At 47.3% G+C, this 21474-nt stretch overlaps 1 protein-coding gene across 5 annotated transcripts in view; it reads left to right on the forward strand.

Moving 5' to 3' along the window:
- The first annotated feature begins 2519 nt into the window (after positions 1-2519).
- Positions 2520-21474, forward strand: part of Bcorl1 (BCL6 corepressor like 1) — a 67439-nt gene continuing 48484 nt past the window's right edge. Inside the window, exons 1-2 of one of the 5 annotated variants that reach the window (XM_051142687.1) lie at positions 2520-2645; positions 11125-11221. The gene's annotated coding sequence lies outside the window, so the exon portion shown is untranslated. Of the gene's footprint in view, positions 2646-3214; positions 3376-4167; positions 5006-11124; positions 11222-21474 lie in introns of those variants that run through there. The other 4 variants (XM_051142685.1, XM_051142689.1, XM_051142688.1 and 1 more) reach the window with 4 other exon arrangements.

Here is a 21474-nt window from a genome sequence, read left to right on the forward strand (position 1 = left end):
TATCTTTCTATTGCACCAAGGTACTCTGAGTGTCCTGTCTGCGTCAACACCTGCTAGGGATGGGAGAATTATGAAAGACAATTCTTCCTGGTAAAGGCTGTTTTGACACTTAATGAAAGTGTTGCATTACAGTGAAAATATTTTTGGATGTGGAGGTGGGACTACTGGAATTCCTGGCTCAGAAACTCTGAGTGACCTTGAGCAAGCCACTCATAGATGCTTAAGAAACTTAGTTTCCTTAGTCAAAAAAACCAAGAGTTGAAGTGAGATACAAGTAACATAAACGAAAGGGCTTGTAACTACTCTGATGCTATACAAATGCAAGGCAGTCTTGTTATGGTTATGTTAGGGTGCTAGCCTCAACTCAATAATCATTATTATCTCTCATTATTATCTCCACGCTTGAAAGGGTTCCCACAGCGCTCCCCACACTGATCCTTGGCTTCCCATCATCTCCTGTAGGGCAGGAAGTCTGTCCCCCAACAGGAAAGGGCTCAAAAAAGCTACAGTTTCACCCAGGAAGCAACCATTCTCCCCCAACCTTCATTTTGCCAGATAAATGGTGCAGCCAAATGGCAAAAACAAAAACAAACAAACAAAACCACCACCACCACAGCAACAAAACAAACAAATAAAAACAGACCAGTACAAATTGATGTGTCCAAAATCTAATTCAGCCTCAGAATGGGGAGCAGAGTAGCCCTAAGGTCATAAGGCCTTAAGATTAGTGATGATTTAGTAATTACCAGAATAATTAAAATCAGGGAAGACAGTCAACTTAAAGCAGGGTCTGCAATACCAAGCCACATGGAGGTGATTTCCCTGCTAAGTAATGCATATTGAGTTCATATGTTGATTAACTTAAACATATTTCTGAATCCTCATTTTCTCTTGGTGCAAAACATTTTTTAAAATGGGTGTGTATGTGCATTGGTGGGCAGGTGTGGCCAAGTAAAACAGCTAGTAAAGAGATTCCCAGGGCAAAATAGGATGGTCCTCCCATGTCTACATTACTTGAAATTAGTGTTGAGGGTAGTGAGGACAGGTAACAAGGGGTACCAGAACACCAGATCTCAGACAATGGCAGAGCCACCATAGTTAGCTGCTTTGATGCTCAGACACATCCCTCAGAGCAGGTGAGGGAAACAGCAGGCAAGTCTCAACTGCCATTCCTGAAGTCTTTACAAAGGAGAGAAAAAAACACCCCCTCCCTTAGAGGTGGAACCTCTGGGCCTAGGGGTGGTGGGAGTGGAGGTGGGGCAGGGAGAAGAGAAAGACATTATTCCTGCCGGGGGTTTCCTTCTAGTTCAAATGACCGTCTCTGGCTTCCTCAGCGTAGATAATAAGTAGTAAGTAAGTATATCTGGACATAAAGAATATTTTTCCAAATTCTTATTATTTATTTCACATTCTGTTTACAATTCTCTAGGAACTGCTGGACATCTCCCCTGATACCCTCTGAGCTGAGACAATACCTTCAAAGTTCTCACCGCCAGATCAGGGTTGGAGCTGCTAAGAAACACCCTAAGACTGAAAGCAAGTCAGCCAGCAGCTTCATCTCCGCAAAGCCTCTCTCTCTTTAGAGTTAATGTAAAGTCATCAGAGTTCGAACGTGGACCACAAGCTTCTAAGCCCTTCAAGTCCCCGAGATGGCCTTCGATATAAACACAGGAAGGATTTATTCCTTTGGCCTGGCAGGCGGTCGTTAGGTTAAAGGGGAAGGGTCAGGGGGTTCAGATTGGTGTCTCCAGAGCCCAGGGGAAAAGCAAGCAGAAACCAAGCCCATGGTCCTATCCTAGGCAGGTTTTCCTTTGCAAGCCTTGCAAGCTTCCTTCTTTACAGACCTTTCTTCCCTGTCCTCCTTTCTTCCTCGGGTCTCCCCGCGAACCCAGATGCCTTCACACCCAAGCAAGGGATGTCCACTGAGGGTGACCCAAGGTTTTTGCAGCCTGGGAGGTTGCCACGAAGAGTGGGCCGAGCGGGAGTCGCAAGACGAGGCGGCGAGACCCGGCATTTTTCTTTGCCTAGCACCTGTCCCACTTCGGCACCCGGGCTGGGGCTGCGCCTGAGCGCGGCCTCAGTTCTGGAGCGCCAGAACCACGCACGGAGGTCGCCAAGGGTGGGGAAGTAAGGGGCCTGAGGAAGGGCGGGGTGCCTGGCGGAGACGTTCCCCTTAGGCAAGACCCCCGCCCCCCTACATAGACATAGTCAATAAAACAAACAACAACAACAACAACAACAGAAAAAACAGGGAGAGCGTGTTACACATAAAACAGGAGCGAAAACGATCGCTCTCCGACCCCGAATGGCTTTGCGGCACCCCCCCTCCTCCCCTTCCTGGAGCGGAGGGCTGGCTGGGGAAGGTGGCTCAGTTCTTCCCCCGTGGCCAGTGCGGGGTCTGCGGCTGCCAGGCGAGGTTCCGGCTTCCCCGGGGCTGGTAGGGGGGAGCCCCGAGAACTGCAGGCCCGCCCCCTTCTTCCTCCTCCTTCCCCCTCCTCCCCACGTGTCCTCCCAGAGCCCAGCGGCCTGATCCCAGCACACCCCCCCCCCTTCCTCGCCACCTCCCTCCTATTCCCGCTTCGCCCGCTTCCCGGGCGGTGTAGAGAAGAGCAAAGTTGCGACAGCAGCCAGGGGGCTCTGCCCAGGTGAAGGGGGCGCTGTGACGGGGGCGGGAACGGCGTGGCCCTGCGGCGGGGGCGGGGGGTTGAGGATAAAGAAACTTGCTTTCCGCAGCCCCCACCCTGCGCGGGTTCGGATCTTGCGTGAACCGAGCCCTCGTGGAGAGGCTGCAACGCCGCCGGGACTGAGGCCGGCACCCCGACCCAGACCAAGATCGGGACCGCGCGCTTAGGCGGGCTAGCAAGGGCAGGCAGGCCGGCACCCAGGCAAGGGCGGGGTGGGTGACCGTACACCGGACCGAACCACGGACTCCGGTGGCGTGGGCGCGGGCCGAACCCGGAGTGGGCCGAGTTGGGTGGCGAAGTAGGACGTGGATTCGGGGGGCGGGGCGCAACGGGAGGGGGGAAACCAGGCCTGGCCTGACTGGCCTGGGCGTGGGGGCGGGGGGCGAGTTCGGGGCACTTGCTGGGCTCTGGACCGAGCGCTAGGGCGGGGCGGCGCTAGGGGCTGGGCCCGACCGGCGAGGAGAGGGCGAGGGGAGGGAGAGCAGGGGGTGGAGTAGGGGCGTGGAGTTGCGAGCGGGGTCTGGCCTCGGCCGGGGGCGAAGGTAGATCTGCGGGGCCGAGAGCGGAGGGAGGGAGGCCCGAGGCAGCGCGGCGGCGGCGGCGAAGGCCAGCTTCCGCGGAGTTTGTGCCCTGGCTTCCCGGCTGGGCTCCGGCCGCCTCACGCGCACAAATGGGGTTAGGGGACTGACTGGTAAGCAACTCCTAGTGTTAGACGGTGTTCCGTGGCGATTCCGGGAAAACTGAGGGAAGACGGCATCTGCTATATGCCGCACCCCCCACCCACTTCTTAGCATCTGGATTCTGCTCTTTGGGGGCTTCGGACCCTCCCCACCACAATCCTTTCACTCTTCCAGCACCTTTCCGGTCTCCCTCTCATCCTTGGCCATCTGAATCTCCTAGGGGTATGCTTTTGAAGGGTAAAAGGCGTCGGGGGGTTGCACTTTCTCTCCCTTGGGAAAAGCCTAGTTTGTATCATATTCCTGCGAGGTAATGTCCCTTGGCGTCGTGTGGACATTGGGGTTTAGATCATTTAAGCCTCCCCTCCAAGCTCTTGATGGCTTTTAAGGGAAGGGACGGATCCCTGGATTTTCATGACTAGAATGGGGTTTGAGGACTGGAATTTACTCTCAGCTCACTTCCACTACCAACCTCCTTACTATGAACCATTTCTGTAGGGACTGGAACGTGGAGGGTGGGATACAGGAGCATTAATGTGCTTATCTGTCTTTCTGTAGGATCGGCGTGGCGAAGGACAGCTAGTGTCAGAGGAAAAGTAGACACCAGTCCAACTCAGGTCACCCCCAGTATTACTTCGGTGAGGGGACAAAGCTAAGGGCATGTTGGTGGGTTGGGGCCCAGTTTAAGAGTAGGGGTGAGTAGTCGCCCCCAGAAGGACTCTTCCCTGGTGGGGAGAGAAAGGCGAGCCCCAGCTCCGGGGAGGGTTCCGGGGAAGGAGATGGAGGGTGGCGACGATGGGGGGGGGGTGCGGGAAGAATGGGAGAGTCACACCCTGCTTGGAAGGGGAGACTCCCTCAGGCTCTTGGGAAAGGGGGACTGAATACGTGTGCTCTGTGGTCCTGGGGCAGGAGAGATCAGGGGATGGTTTAAGGAGTGATTTGCACACTGGCTCTTGCACTTGTGGCCTGAGAAAGTCAGGTCGGGGGACAAGGTGGAGAACGTTGGAAGGAAGGCAGACAACCAACCCTCTAGCCTCAGCGCCCTAATCATCTCCCTTACTCAACCTCCCTCTTGAGGGGCGTCGAGGTGGGGGGCGTGGAGCTCTTGGAGCCCCGCGGATTGAGTGCCTCTGCCTTCCTTGGGAGTCTATCTTTTTGCCCAGCTTGCTACAGCTACCATTGCCTCCCTCTCCGGAATCCGCTCGGTTCTCTCAGCGATCCCCTCCTCCTCCTCTCCCCTCCCCTCCCAGTGTCACCGGGGCTGCTTGGCTCTGCCCCCTTCGCCGCCGCTTGCTCCCAGCTTTAGTCCCTCCTTCTCATGCTTGCTCCCTCCCTTCGCCGCCTCCTCCCCATCCCCCCCCCGCCTAGAAAGTATTCTGGGAGTTGTAGTCTGTAGCAGCGTTGGCTGGCGCCGCCCGCCAACAAGGCCGGACTCGACTTCCCGTCGAGCCCTGCAACCGGCACCCACTCCACCAGGCTTTGCTCACACACACAGACACACACACACACCGCTCTCCCCCTCACTCTTTCGCTCGCCGCGGTGCTGCCAGTGTGTGGCTCTGTCTCTCCTCCGCTTTGCTGAGCCCTCCCTTCTTCCTCTCAGTTCCTAGAGTCCGACCGCCGCCGCCGTGAGAGGAGAAGGAGGTCGGTGGTGATAAGGGGCGGAGGGGGGCATCGGATCCCGGCAGTGTTAGGCGGGTGGTGGTTCAAAAAGGGTGAGAGGGAGCTCGGGTGGCGGCCTGAGCCTCCCCGCGGAGCCGACCCGGGAACAGGTGCGTCTTTTTTCTCTCTCCCCCAACCCCTCCACCCCTTTTGACTCCCCGGCTTTTTCGTCTTCCCCCCACCCGCTTTTTCTATCCTAAGCCTTTCCCCAACCCTGTGGGTTCCTCTATCCTCAGCTTCTCAGTTTGCCCCCCCGGGGGGGCGCCGTCCTCTTCGTGTCCCCGGACGTAGAGCTCCCTGGAGCTCCCTCTGTCCTCGCCCCTCCCTTCGGGACAGCTCCCCTCCACTTCCCACCTTCGTACCCCATCCCTGCCCTGCCCTGCCCTATCCCCTACTCGACCTCTTTCTCTTTTAGCCAGGTGAGACTTGTTCACCACGATCCAGGAGAGTCTTCCCCTCGGCTGGGCGGGGGTCTCCATGGAAACGGGGGTCGGTAGATCCTTGGGGGGGTAACCATAGGAATTACCCCACTCCACAGAAAGGGAGGTGGAGACTATGGTCTTGGAATACCTGGCTCCAAACCCTGATCTAAGGATCCGATGATCCGAAGGGAACCTGGCCAACAGGGCAGGGCGAGAAAGGGCTTGCTATTTTTTTTTTGGGGGGGGGGGGTTGTCTGTGATGAAGTCTTGAAGAGACCGGGAGAAAATGCCCTCCAACCTACAAGGTGGAGGTGCGACGGGTGCTCTTTCAGGGTTGCTTTCTCCTGTGTTCTGGGGTGCAGGAACCATAGGGTAAGGGGTACCCCTAGGTGGCGGCGGGGCCTGGGTTCGGGAGTGGGAGTGCTGTGATGGGGGCAGGGGCAATTATCAGAGTCCCTGGAAAAAAGGCGGGGGATGACTTCGGAGCGCCCAGGCTCCGCTGCCCTCGCTCTAGGGGCGGGGGCTACCGGACCAGGAGAAGCAGGGAGGGTGCTGAAATTGAAGGAGAATGAGATGGGGGCAATTCATACTGGCCCCGGCAAGCCTGGTGGGAGACCTGGCTTGCAAACCCTCAACCAGCTTCGCGCCAGGCCTGGAGGCTAGGGGTCTGCTAGGAAAGCAGAGAGCTGGAAAGGAGGGAGGCTCCGGTTACGGGGCCGGATTTCGGGATCAGGGGCAATCCCCTGGCCCTTGGAGAGGGAGGGAGAGGGATGGCCACGAACCCCAGGGTTCCTCCACCCTGGTTCCTAAGGGGCGTGAGGAATGGACAGCAGGCCCTGAAGAGCTGGATTGGAGCGGATCGTAGCCGGGGACTGGGGGGGGCTTGGTGGTGGTCTTCGGGGGGAGTAGTCCGGCGGCGGGGCGGGCGGGCGGGGCGTGGGGCTCTGGCGGGCGGCGGGGCGGGGCCGGGGCGGCGCTGCTGCCGCTGCCGCCGCCGCCGCCACCGCCGCTGCTGCTCCTGCTGGGGCCGCTGCCGCTGTTGCCGCCGCCGCTTCTGGGCGGGGAACCGAGGCCAAAGAGAGTCCCGTGCCGGGGCAGAAGGCTCAGGCGGCGCGAGGTGGGGAGGGGACCTTTCTGCGGGCGGGGGCAGGCTGGGGGTGGAGTCCCCGACGGGGGGGGCGGTACGAGCTAGGGCGACGACGACGGGGAGCCCCGGGGGCCCGGTTCGTGGAGGGCTAGGTGCTGGGAGAAGGAAGGGGGGGTGGGTCCCACGACGGGCCTCGTGGGCTTGGCTCCAGGAGGTTTGGTTTCGGGACTGATCCTTGTGGGGGCGCCCAGGGGGCAGGAAAGCGATGCAAAGGTGAACTGGACGGTGTGTGTGTGGGGGGGGGGAGGGCTCCTCGCTGGGGTCCCGCGGAGAGGAAGGCTGGGCCAGAGGGACGTCCGGGCAAGGCTGGGAGGAGCTGGCCGCACCAAGGCTGGGGTTTTAGCGTTATGGAGGTGCAAGAGATTGTTCTGTGGAAAGATGTGGTCGAGAGGAAAGGCGGGAGGAAAGCACGCTGCAAACCCAGGAGGCCCAACACCACAGGCCGGTGGGGGTGCCCTTCTTTTCCACTCAAGCCTCCGCTCTCCTCCTTATTAGAAGCGCTATGTTTTTTGTTGCATTGTTTTGAAAATTTCAAGGTTGCCTGATCAAACTGTCGACGTGGAGATACTTTCTCATTCTTGCTGTTTTCTCGAGTGGACAGCAAGGACAGGCTTCACTTGTAGAGCATTCTTCTAGCCCAGCGTCTTAGGGGATCTTTGCACGAGTGTGGGAAGGGAGCCTGTAAAGCAAGCCACAGATGAATACTCTCAAGGCGATTTGGAGGTCGTCCCCATGACACAGGGGGTAGAGCACAGTTGCAGATAGCTTTGCTTAGATTTCTGGGGTACACTTGAAGGCTTCAGGGGTTGCCGTGCTTCTTTCAGCTTAGAGGGCTGTTTCTCAGAATCACGCTGCAGAAACGTTTCATTGAGAAAGAAGTGGGGGCATGAATTTGGAGTTGGGAGTTGATTAGCTTCCTAATAAAATTCTAACGATGGGAGGGAGTTATCTTTTTAGTGGCCATCTAGTGCTATTCTGTTTAGTATGTGCTCTCCTTGAATGCTGGTATTGAGGAGCTTTTCTCACTTGGGGAAACTGTAGGTGGTGTAGTCAAGGATGTTTGGACAGTTTTAGGATCCATACTTGAATATGATGGCACCGGGTGGTATAGACCATGACAGTCTGTAGGAAAGAAACTTACAAGATTCCACTGGGGATTAAACAACATAATCCCATTCCAAGAATCACCCAGAGGCTCCAAAAGGAAGTGAAAGGTTGAAAAGGAACCTGTAAAATTTTTGACAGAGATGCAAAAGTAGCAAGAAAGACTGAGGAAGCAACAGGAGACTTGGTGAGTCAAGTTAAAAGAAACTGAAGTTCCATGATACACTTGAGGATTGCCATGGGCATCCTGAGGAGTTCATTAGGCATTATTTGCACCTGAGTAAACTGTCTTGCTGTGAATCTGGGAGATGGGAGTCACAGGTCTTGGGCACAGAGGCTTAGTAAAACTGACTTTGTTTTTGTTTTTTGTTTTTGGGGTTTTTTGTTTCTGTTTTTCAAGACAGAGTTTCTCTGTGTAATAGCCCTGGCTGTCCTGGAACTCTCTCTGTAGACTAAGCTGGCCTTGAACTAAGATCCGCTTGCCTCTGCCTCCCCAGTACTGGGATTAAAGGTGTGAACCACAGCTAAAACAAGGGATTTTCACAAATAGCTTAAGAGCAGGCACTAATAAAAATAGAGGCGGGGGTGGGGGGTGGGGGGGGGGGGGATATACTTTTGTGAGTATGGACTAATCAAGGTAAAGTTACTCTAAACTGACTTTTTTTGTTGTTGTTATTCAAGACAGGGTTTTTCTGTTTAGCCTTGGCTGTCATGAACTCACATTGATCTGCTTGCCTCTGCCTCTGGATGTGCAAGAGCAGAGATTACAGGTGTGAGCCACTACACCCCAGCTTTTTTTTTCCTAGACAGGGTCTCTCTGTGTTAGCCTGTCCTGGACTCACTTTGTAGACCAGGCTGGCCTCAAACTCTCAGCGACCTGAGTGCTGGGATTAAAGGCGTGGACCACCATGCCTGGCTCATAACCTTGCTTCTAAACTGACTTTAAAAAGTCTGACTCTTGCTGGGTAGTGGCTCAGGCCTTTATTTTGTTTGTTTGTTTGTTTGTTGAGACAAGATTTCTCTGTGTAGCCTTGGCTATGTTGGACTCACTTTGTAGACCAGGCTGGCCTCAAACTCCCAGAGATCCGCTTCCTGAGTGTGGCACAGGTCTTCAGTTCCAGCATTTAGGGTGCAGAGGCAGGCGAATCTCTGATCTACAGAGTGAGTTCCAGGATAGCCAGTGTTACACAGAGAAACCTTGTCTGAAAAGAAAGTCTGAATCTCTTACCAGATTTGAAGAGTATGTATGTTTCTTTCCATTCTGATTCCGAGATGAAAAGAACAAGATACCTAAGTGATAGAGGAAGGGGAAGGGATGCAGAAGTCTGGGTTGAACAGACTAGTTCTTTAAAACAAAGAAATAAGGAAGGGATGGCTAATTATTTGGGATAGGGCAGAGGAAAGTAAGTGAGTCTTAGCCTGCTTTGATCATGGCCTCTGTATTCAAAGTAGAGGGAAGTTCCAGAAGAAATGGGCCTGCACCAAGGGAACCCTCAGGGATCTGGGTATTTGATTTGCCAGGCCTGGTAGAGAGGATGTGTGGGGTGGGGAAAGGTCCTTCTCTTTCTCACTGGCTTAGAGGCTCTTAGGAAGCAAAGAAGGTTTGGGGGGGGGGGGGGGGGAGTGGTGTATACCTGTGCGTTATTCATGATACACACTAAAGGTGGCAGAGAAGCTCAAGACATGATTAATCTACACTGGGGGCTTTAGGGAGGAGCTTTGCTGAGAGAACCAGAATCATAGGAGAAAAAGAAGAAAGGCAAAAGAGGTCAGGAAGAGAGTCTGTATGTAGTGTAGTGAAGGGGAAAAGGAAGACAAACATCACTGTTCCCATGGCAAGCCTACCTAAGAAGAAAGCAGTTAAGTTGAAATCTCCAGGGTAATGTTTTCCAAAGAAAGTTCGAAGAACCTTTAGGGCTCTTTACACGTTAGTACTAGAATTGCTAAGGCTGGAGTAAGAAAGAAGATCTTGGATAGCCATAGGGCTAGGAAGAAACTGACATTTAGAGAGAAATACAAATATATTTACCTGTAAAGAAGTAGATATCCATTTTAAGAATTAAAAATGTACAGTATGGGCCAGGCATGTAAAATACTTGCCTAGCATGTGTGATTGCTTGAATTCAAGTCTTAGTATTGAAACAGGGAAAAAAAAACCACAACGTGAAAGAAAAGGAGATTAATAAAGAGCTGTAGGAAAGAGGCATTCAGATGCTGTTTAAGGCTGGTATCAAGGAGTGTAAAGATTCATTTTTGATAGCCACTACTGTGGGAGGACCCAGGAAACAAAGTAGCTGGGATTAAGCTGAAACAGTTCTTAGGAAATCCAGATGAATGTAAGGATTCTGAATGGGAAAAGGGAGTCTTGGTCTTAGAATGGAGAATAGAAAAAAGAAAGGAAATTTCTTAATGTTAGCATTGGAAGTCAGTCTGAGTCTGTGTCTGTTTGAATCTTTAGTATCAGGACAGCCAAAGATGAGGAAATAAGTAATCTACCTTTCTGTCACTAAGGGATTCTAGGGCAGTATTTTATATGATCTCTTATATGAGCCAGGCATTATTCATGCCAGTCTGTAAAAGGTAGGAAACGTCCTCTTTCTAAATCATATCCTTTCCTGCTGTTCATAACTTTAAAGTGGTCTTTTATGTTGGGAATGTTCTTTAGTGAATTAAGGTTGTGTTCTGGTCAAGAGGAAAATTTAATGCTGTTTCTGCCCCCTTAATGCCAATACACTCTTAAAGGTTTTTTGTTTTGTTTTTGAAAGCAACAGCAACTCTTCCTTTATAAAACATGTAACAATTGATCATTTTTATCAGAGTAAGTGTAGCTTTGTTAAGGAATGATGGGGGAAAAAACTCCTAAGTGTGTGTGTGGGAGCAAGCAAGGGAAGAATACCCTGGTTGGTTGGTTAGTTAGTTAGTTAGTTAGTTAGTTAATCTTTTGTGGGGCGGGGTCTATGTAGACCATACTGACCTTAAACTCACAGATATCTACCTGCCTATATCTCCCAAGCACTTGGATAAAGGTGTACAGAATCCCACTCCCACCCCACCACCTTTTAAGTAAACTGCAGGCCAAGTGTCAAGGTTGTGCTTTCCCCTTGGAATTTGAAGATGTGGCTTATTATCTGTAAAATGCAGTCATCTTCAGATTTCCCCCAGTAGAATTAAATACGACAAGGTGTGGCTTCGTTTGGATTTGAAGATTTGAATTTGAGCTAAAGATTTGTGAAGGATTGAATTCTCTGGAACAGCAGCTTTGTGTTTGCTTACTTTATTACTAAGGTATGTCTAGAAATCTAGAAATCTTAGTGTAGGAACATTTAAGGGTACAGTACAATTTTGCCAATCCCGAGGTATGAGGACAAGAAGGAGGTCTGTATTTTTCTGAGTTCTGTGAAATGTATAATATACAAATATGATCCCAGGGAGAAGATGCACTGAATACTTGGATCTATGAGACGATTGAATATATTTTCTCATGAAGAGTCTTTACTCAGTTGAACTTGGTTCTACCATGCCCAGGTGAGCTTGCATACTAATTAATCTACTTCTTTGGAGGCAGAACTGTGCTAGAGTCCTTGTTCTTCATCTTCCTAGCAGTATAGCAGGAAGTAAGTCACTAACTTTCTTGAGTCTCGGCGTTCTCATCTAGACAATGGAGATAATATTAATATTATAGGATGGTTAGAGTTATGTACGATAAAATGTATATAGTAACTGCTAAGGTCCTTAGCAAATGGGATATATTTTTAGAACTAAAATTTCTTATTGTGTCTTGTGGCATTACTACTATGTACAGTAGCAGAATGAAACCAAAAATTCATTCTGCTACCCCCCCCCCCAAATTTTAGTCCTTTGTCCTTTTTGATTACTGTGCATTCAGCATTTACTACATGGTAGGGAATACTATCTTAATTCATTCCTGCATCTACCTCAGAGGCGGATGTGGTAGTCACTTTAACAGCTGTACCATGACACTGCTTACTATTTCAGGACAGGAACTGAAGACTGTATATTCCGTTGAAACTTTAAGGGATCTTTTGGTGTATGAGTGACCTTTATTTTTTTTTAAAGGGGCCTTGGGAGATGGTCCAGTTGGTAAAGTGCTAACTGATCAAGTATGAGAACTTGAGGTCAATTCTTAGTGCCCAAATAAGATCTGGGAGTTGCAATGTGCCTGTAATCCCAGGGCTGGTGAGGTAGAAACAATAAGATGTCTGGGTTTACCAGTGACTCAGATGTTCAGTGAAAGATTATCTCAAAAAATAAGGTAGGGAGCAATTGAGGACAATACTTGACATTGACCTCTGGGCCTCACAGACATATACATCTGTGGTGAATGCATGTGCATGTGATATCATTTTTAAAAAAAGATTTATTTATCATGTATACAGTGCTCTACCTGCATGTATGTCTGAAGGCCAGAAGAGGGCACCAGATCTCATTATAGATGGTTATGAGCCAGCATGTGGTTGCTGGGAATTGAACTTGGGACCTCTGGAAGAGCAGTCAGTGCTCTTAACCTCTGAGCCATCTCTCCAGCCCATGATACCATTTTTTACTTATTTATTTTTAGATTTGTGTATTTTCAAATACCAATTTAAAGCATTCTATTTTTTTTTAGAGATTTATTTATTTTTATGTGTAAAAGTGTTGTGTGCAGGATGCACATGCCACGTGCCCATAGTATTAGAAGAGAGCATCAGAATCCTTGGAACTGGACTACACATGGTTTTGAGATGCCATGTGGGTGCTGGGAACTGAACCTAGGTCCTCTGCAAGAGCAGAAAAGGCTCTTAATAGCTGAGCTCTCTCTAACTTCTCATTTTATTTTAAAATTTTATTTTGTGTATATGTGTGCTTTGCCTGCATATATATCTGTGCACTGTTTGCATGCCTGCTGCCCTGGAACTGGAGGTAAAGACTGTTGTGAGCTGCTGGGTGCTAGGTATTGAACCTGGGTCCTCTTCTAGAATAGCCAGTGTTCTTATCCACTGAATCCCATCTCTCCAGTCCCCCTTATTTTATTTTTATTATGTATGTTTTGTGTATGTTGTGTTTTGTGTATGTTGTGTGTGTGGCAAGTGCCAATGGAGGCCAGAGGTATCAAATTCCCCGAAGCTGCCTGATGTGGCTGCTGGGAAGTTAACTAGGGTCCTCTGCAAGAGCACTATATACTTTTAGCCACTGAATCATGTTTCCAGCCAAAAATACTGCTTTTAATAAAGGACTGTTGTGTTAGATTATGGCTGGTTAGGCTTTCTAGCTACCTCTGGAAATTCTGCAAAAGCTATTAGAACCAGAACATGGAGCTGATGCACTTCAGTGATAAAGATGCTCATCAATGATTGAATGGGAAAAAAAAAAAAAAACAATACTGAATAAGCCTGGGTTCCCCAAACCAAACTTCTGGGCAAAAGAAAACCCGTGGCCCTCAAAGTAGATCTCTCTGCAGGTAGACTGGACTTTGGTGTCAACAATTGGGTTTCTGTTAGCTAGGCCAATATAGGGAGAGACTGATGACAGGCCAGTTGAAAAGAGCAGATTGGCTGACAAAGCCACAATTTCTGTTTGACTTAGAAAATGCATTGTTATGTTCTACCTGTCCCCTACCCCTGAGATTTACGTGCCTATTTTTATTCTCTTTAGGCAGGTGTTATGGTTGTTCCCTGAACACACATCTACTGGTAGTCCATAAGTCACCTGGGTTTAAAAATTAGCTGTGGAGGGGAATAGGGCAGAGATGGAGGGAGGATGGGAATAGGAAGGCAAGAGAGAGGGGATTACAATTGAGATGTAATGTAAATAAATTATAATAAAAATTTTAAATTAGATATGGATGTAGCACACTGAAATAAGTGGGAGTCGATTTTATTATTTTGCTTAGCACACGTTTATTTAGTTTTGTCATTATCTTTACTGTAGAAATAACGCAGAAGTAGAGTTGATGTGAGAGCAAGGCAGTAGAAGGAATACTTTCATGCAGTCCTGTTTTGTTTTATTTGGCGTGCGCGCGCGCGCGCGTGTGTGTGTGTGTGTAAGTGCATGTCTACATGTACACATGCGTATGTGTGTGCATGTGCATGACAGCTTGCAGGAGTTGGCTCTCTCCTTCCACCATGTGGGTCCTAGGGATTAAATTCAAGTCATGAGGGTTGGTGACAAGTGCTTTAACGCTCTGAGCCATCTCACTGGCCATGCTTGGTTTTGTTTTTGAGACAGGGTCTCATTGTATTGAACTTGTGGGTTCAAGTGATCTTCCTGCTTCAGTCTCCTGAGTAGGTAGAACTGCAGGCATACGCCATTGTGCCAGACTTAGCTCTAATTCTACCTGGGTGCCTAGTCTCTCTGATACAGAAAAGGGTTGGTTTTTCTCCAGTAGTTTAGCAAGCTATTTATTGAGCCCATATTGTGTGCCTTATTTTATATAGACCCTATTGGGAGAGGGCTGGTAAACCTATGGGTGGTTTAGCAGAGTGAGTCATTGTGGAGTTTGAACACTGTGTAATAAAAGGGATACAAATAAAACATAGTTTCAAATGAATTGTACACCTAATCTATATGTAGTCACAGCAGAGTCTTGTCTCCGGCAGAAGAACAGAAGAAGTAACCTGATAATGGTCTCGCTAAATATTCATGTACCTGCACGATCTAGGAAAGATGTGCAAAAGCAGAACTTAGATGAGGAGAAATCCCCTTTATATGAAAAATTCCATATCATAAATACAGTATACTAAACTAGACACAAGAGGAACACTGTCATAGTCTATGACAGGAAGGACATAGAAGCTTTGCAGAAGCGATTCAAATCTTCTATTACAGTGGTTCATATTGGGATTGTGAAAGATGCATGAAATGTTCTCAGGGTCTTGCTGAAGACCAAGATGGGGGAAAGCCAACTCTTATTTTTGGATTAACAGAAATTAGAAGTCTCACAACATGTCCCTGTTTACATAGATATCTTGCTGAAGTGGCTTTGCATTTTAAAAGGACTGAGTAATTTCACAATGTTGACTTAAGGTTTTTTTAGGTATCTGTGACATGTAGAAGTTGTGCAAAAACTTTTAAAATACTCATTCTCTGTCTCTGCTTCTTTCTCTCTGTGTGTATGTGTATATATGAGTGCAGTAGTGTGTGTGTGTGTGTGTGTGTGTGTGTGTGTACATATGTACATGAGTGTAGTGCCTGCAGAGGACAGAAGAAGGCATTGGACTCCCTTGAGATACAGCGTCTGGGTACTTACTTGTAAGCCACTTGACATGGGTACTGAGAACCAAACTCCAGTTCTCTGGAAGAGCAGGAAGTTTTCTTTACTGCTGAACCATCTTTTAGCCTCAGTTGTATAAAATCTTATAGCTAGGTCCTGATTTTAGTATAAAACTATTAATAAAATAATATATTTTTCCTTAAACAGAGTAAATAAGTTTCTTTACTGCAGAAAATGAAGATACACCCTGTTTGAATGGAAGGGGAAAAATCAAGAGTTTAGATAAACTGAAACAATCTGATATGTAAAAATATAAGTAAACCATGAAAACTTTTGGCTTACTTCTTCCTCAAAATATTTATTGCTTAGAAGTGCTTCTGTGTTATGCTCAGTGCTTAGTAGAGACTAATATATCGTTACGTGGCAGTTGAACTGATAAGTGGATGTAATGGGATGGTCTTGAGGTGGCTGAGAAATGGAGAAAGGAAGTGTCCTCTAAGGTTTCTCCCACAGTTTAGGCAGTAGGTCCTGTGATGCATTACTGTCCCAAGTGAGGGGACAGTTATTAGATGGCTCTGTTTAATACAGCTGCTATCTGATTGCATGCTCCATCTCCACCTCTCAGTCCCTCTCTCTGAGACAGGTTCTCACTATGTATTGCAGACTGTCTCTGAACTAACTACATAGCTCAGGCAAGCATGAAACTAGGGATCCTCCTGCGTAGCCTTCCTAATTTCTAGGTTTTTCCCTCCACACCTATGGTCCTGAGTGGATTATGGATGCTTCCAAATATCAAGTCACTCCTAAAGCATGGGATTTAGCACCTGCAGTAATGAAGAGATTGAAAGGGTGTATATAATATTCTTAGAATTCCATGTTAGTGCTCTTGGGGGCTCTGTAGAAAACTGTAAGCCTCGGCCATCTAGTTACTGAGATGACTGTCGAGCCTCAAGGTGACTACATTAGAAGTAACTAAATTCATCACAATGAGTAAGCTCTTATGTGTTTAATACACAGTTAACATTCCTTTGCATCCAGCCTCATAAATGTTTATAGGTATAGTTTTTAAACATGGTGGAACCCAAAGAGTCTTTGAAAGTATCCATGCTAGAATCATATGCAGACAATTCCTTAGCCTTTTTGTTAAATGCAAGAATTAATATATCACCCGGGCGTGGTGGTGCATGCCTTTAGTCCCAGTACTAGGGAGGAAGAGGCAGATGGATCTCTGTGAGTTCGAGGCTAGCCTGGTCTACAAAGTGAGTACAGGACAGCTAGAGCAATTACACAGAGAAACCCTGTCTTGAAAAACCAATAATAATAATAATAATGTATCTTGGAAGAGGATATATTATCCCTTAAGTCTGATCTCTGTGGTAGAGACCAGTGGAAATATTCAGAAAGGAAAAAAAAAGTGAGCCAGAAAGTGTTAGAATAGATTTAGTCAGACAAAATGAACAGCACAAAAGGTTCCTATTCCTTGTTTAAATTACTGAGTAGATACTTTCTAGTTGATCTTTGTGTGTGTGCTATCATACGTGGTAGATGGAACTGCTTTGTATGAAGGGAAGCACAGTAAAGCAATTGGAGCATGTCTACGCCACTCGAGTTTCAGGTAATGATAGCTGATTATTAGCTAGGAAATAAGACGGGGTATAGATATGGGGAACAGGGAGCAGAATATAAGAATGCCCTTCCATGGGAAATAACTAAAACAAAACAGTTTCAATATGGAAAACATTTTCATTTGGATTAAAGTTTGGGGTATATAATTGGCAGGAAAACACAAGTGTTAATATCCTGTTCACTACACGTGGAAGGAGGCAGAACAATCCCAACGTAGGATAGTAGGGGTAGCTTTTCCTTTGTTTCTTTGAAGGCTTCTTATGGAATGTTACCTAAAGCTTGACATTTCTTTCTTTCTTTCTTTTTTTCTTTCTTTCTATTTTTTGCGGGGGAGGAGGGACCAAGACAGGGTTTCTTTGTGTAACAGCTCTGGCTGTCCTGGACTCACTTTGTAGACCACAGGCTGGCCTCGAACTCACAGAGATCCGCCTCTCTTTACCTCCCAGAATGCTGGGGTTACAGGTGTGCGCCACTGTGCCCAGCTAAAGCTCTGCTTTTCTATTGGAACTGAAGAACCTAAATTGGTTTTCTTTCTTCATTAGTCACTACCGATCCAAACCTCCTTCTTAAAACTGTTTACTGGCCACAGCTATAACCTCCAGGACAGACTTAGGGCTAGGCTTCAAGATTAAAGTTTTCTGCTTGTTTCATTTTTTAAGTCATAATTGCTTCCAGGTCACTAAGCAATGTGGGCCAAAAGGAGTCTGAAAGAGTACTGCCAGATTTGGTTTATCTGAGACCCTCTTAATCTTGGGTTTTCTTTACTGTCCCAATGTCAAGCTCAGCTACGAAGAAATAGGCAGGTGTCATGCAATGGGTAGAGTCTGTTATGACCTGTGCATCTATTGCCACCCTTGTTCACCACTAACTGGGTCTCTGGCCTCAAAAGGAGGGATGCAGTTGTAGACTACATGTCGGAAGAATGAAGATTTTGCCAGTTTTCAAGATTAGAGACTTTAAAAACAATACCTATGTTGGCTTTGGTGGATTATGTCTGTAACCAAAAACACATAGAAAGCCAAGACATGAAGACTGCTGTGAGTTTGAGACCAGCCTGGGCTACATAGTATGACAACTAGGCAAAACTGGGATACATATCAAAATCGTGTTTCAAAAATCAACAAGTGCCAGGTGGGGTGGTTCATGCCTGCAGTCCCAGCGCTTGGGAAGGCAGCAGTGAGTGGATCTCTGTGAGTTTGAGGCCAGCCTGGTTTACAAAGTAAGTCCAGGACAGCCAAGGCTACACAGAGAAAATGAAAAAAAATCAACAAGCAAGCCAGGTGTGGTGGCACATGCCTGCAATCTTAGCACTCAGGAGATGGAGGCAGGAGGATTAGGCATGCAAGGCCAGAATCAGCTGTATAGTGGATTTGAGGCTAGCCTGAATATCATGAAACTTTATGTCAAAATAAAACAAAAACTTTCCCAAAATGATAAACAAACAAACAAACAAAAAACCCCATTATCTACTTTAGTGTAACATATTTGTCAGATTCTCCTCTTCTTCATATGCAGTGATGACCATTCTTTTGGTTTTTTGTTTTTTGAGATAGGGTCTCTCATCTCTCTGTGTAGCCTTGGCTGTCCTGGACTCACTCTGTAGCCCAGACTGGCCTCAAACTCACAACGATCTGCCTGCCTCTGCCTTCCAAGTGCTGGGATTAAAGGCGTGCGCCACCACGCCCGGCCTTGGGATGACCATTCTTTTACTTTTAATTGTTGTGAAATTTATTTGTTTTGGTATCCTCTTTTCAAAACAGAATTTTGCCCTTTTGTAAAATCTTTGCATTTTAGGTCTGCCCATCTTCTATTAGTGATGCCCCCAACCCTGACTTGGGACACAACTTGTTATATAACCATTGCTTCCCTTTTTTGTTAGCATATTCTCTCTAACCTTTTCTAAAATGCTTCAGTGCTTCCCCACAGTATTTCAGTTTGGCCCATGATGATGAAATGTTTCAGGTTCCCCTATTTCATTCTTCCCGTTTGATTGCTATATGTGGTGGCCTCCTCTTTTATGCGTTTTTTTTTTTTTTTTTTTTTTGAGATAGGGTTTCTCTGTGTGGCCCTGACTGTCCTAGACTCGCTTTGTAGACCAGGCTGGCCTCGAACTCACAGAGATCCCCCTGCCTCTGCCTCCCGAGTGCTGGGATTAAAGGCGTGCACCACCACACCCGACCTTCTTTACCTGCTCTTATCTTCTAGCACATTTTCTTCTCTTTGGGAGTTGCTTCTTTTTTCTTCAGATCTCTACATGGCTTTCCTTTTACTACCTGTTCATCCTGTTCATTTTCAGCTTTGCTGCTGTTTTCACCATTTTAAAGTTATTGTTCTCCCAATAGCCCCCCCCTTTTTTGTTTTTGTTTTTTTTTTTTGTTTGTTTGTTTGTTTGTTTTTCAAGACAGGGTTTCTCTGTGTAACAGCTCTGGCTGTCTGGCTGTCCTGGACTCTTTTTGTAGACCAGGCTGGCCTTGGACTCACAGCAATCTGCCTGCCTCTGCCTCTCAAGTGCTGTAACAGCCCATTCTTGTCTTGGTTTCCCCTATTCTAGTTTGGCCATTATGGCTGACTACCCAGTCCTTAGTCCGTGCAGCCTACTTGTTAGACACTTTCCTAGGATCTCAGTCAGCTTACCTGCTACTATCTACATAGGCCTCCTAAATGGCCAAGTTTTTTTTTTTCAGGCACATTTGGGCTTTGAGCTTGTGGGGCATGTTCTTTTCTTTGTCCTTATCATGAATTAGATAAGGCTTTTTGAGTTCCTTTGCCCAAAGTGTGGCTAGTTTACAGTGGTCCCACTCATTGCTTTCCAGACAGTGACCAGCATTTGAATCTTGGGTCATGCAGCTGTTCCTAACAATTGAATGGTTGTGACACCTGGGAAAATCCTTTGAGGTGTTTCATATCCTTGTGCCTGTGATTCCTGGGTCATTTGGGATTGCCAAGTTTCTTCCAAGTTCCTTTTATGGTTCTTATGGGGGGGGAGAGAAAGAGTGAGAAGTAGGAGGAGAGAATGAGAATATCGATGGGGGTGCTTTAAGTGAAAGCAAATGGGTGTGAAAGCATGTGTGCCATGTGTGTTTGCAAGGATTTTCTTTTCTGCTCACCTCCCCTATGTACTCTATAGTGACTGATTGCTATTTGATTGGACAGGAGGTAACAAAACAAAATCCTAGGCTTACTGAATCAGAATGTGTGGATCTGAGACCTAAGATACTATTTGGAACCAGCTCCTTTGTGCTCTTGGCCTGGGGAACACTGGTTTGCATTGATTGTTCTGGTCCTGACTCCTCCGTTGCCAGCAGAAGCCTGTTTTCTAGTGCAGCATTTGATGCTCCCACTGGCTTTTGCTCCTGCTACATGAATCTTGCCTTCTTATGTAGGCCACTCAGTTCAGTGTCCTGCCTGTGAGTTTGCTGTTTTCTACCCCTTGAGCACAAAGACTGCTTCTGATTAGCAACACTGGACTTCAGATGGTCAGGAGTGCTGCTCTGATAAAATCACGGGAAAAGTTCTGAGGCCAAGATTGAAGAGGACGCCCAATCTTCAAGATTCATGAGGGCTGGAGGGACAGTTCAATGATCCAAGAGTTTCACTTCTCTTACAGAAGACCAAATTTTATTCCCAGAACACAAGTCGGGTGGCCTGTAACTACCTCTATAAGTCCAGCTCCAAGGTGTCAATACCTTATAGCCTCTGCACTCATGTATACATACCTTCTTCCACTCCTCACTCCAGGGAGGAAGGGAGGGAGGGAGGGAGGGAGAGAGAGAGAGAGAGAGAGAGAGAGAGAGAGAGAGAGAGAGAGAGAGAGAGAGAGAGAGAGAGAGAACTTTAAAAAAGATTTCCTGAAAGTGGAAACATCCAGTGTCAGTTTTGCTCTCTAGATTGACACACTCTACATGCTTGGCATTAACTTCTTTTTTATTTGTTTTGCTTCTACCTTTCCTTTTATGTTTTGTTGGGCCTCACAGCTCTTGCTTTTGTTTTGTTTTGTTTTTTGGTTTTGTTTTTTGGTTTTTCAAGATCGAGTTTCTCTGTGTTAGCCTTGGCTGTCCCTGAAACTTGCTTTGTAGACCAGGCTGTCCTCGAACTCTCAGCAATCCACCTGCCTCTGTCTCCCAAGTGCTGGGATTAAAGGCGTGCACCACCACTCCCAGTTTAGGCCTCACAGCTCTTTATCTAGGGGGTGTTTGGTCTGTTGCTCCACTTCCAAACACTGGGAATCCCCTTTTGACTTCTGCCCTAGACCTGCAAACAATTAATCTCCTTGAAACAGAGCAGAAGTAATTATGAGTGAAAAATCATGTGCTCAGGCTGGGTGGCGGTGGTGCACGCTTTTAGTTCTAGCACTTGACAGAAGTAGGTGGATCTCTGAGTTGGAGACCACCTTGGGCTACAAAGTAACTCCAGGATATCGAAGGTTACACAGAGAAACTTTGTCTCATCACCCCCAAAGAAAATCATATATGGTCACTGAAGTACCTGTTGTGTACAGATACTTAGATTGTTACTAAAACTTGTACCTGGTGTTGCAATTTATCTTCCAGCAAGAATAGGTCCTTCTAGTGCCTGACTCCTCTACTGTTTCCTAGAGAAGAGGGAACGGTACTTGCTGTATTAGCCAGCAAGCAGAACCATTTTTTCTTTCTCTCCAAGCAGACTGAAAACTGAATGCATATTAAGGTTTTATTTTCCTTCTTAATTAACGAGAAAGCTAGACGTGTTATAGCTACTGTAAAGCAAAAGTCAAAAATCACAGATTTACATGGAGTAAAGGAATTGGGTTGCAAATTGGAGGTAGAACTGGTTTTTCACAGTGAGGGGGAGGTGGAGGCAAGGGGCCAATCCCAACTTTATGGGACCATGACAGAGTTTGTATATGCATCACCTACTCGGAATTTATAGAGGTGCAGAATAGACAAAGGTAGAGAACTGAGGA

This window comes from Acomys russatus, unplaced genomic scaffold (genome assembly GCF_903995435.1).
Source record: "Acomys russatus unplaced genomic scaffold, mAcoRus1.1, whole genome shotgun sequence".
NCBI classification, from domain to species: Eukaryota; Metazoa; Chordata; class Mammalia; order Rodentia; family Muridae; genus Acomys; species Acomys russatus.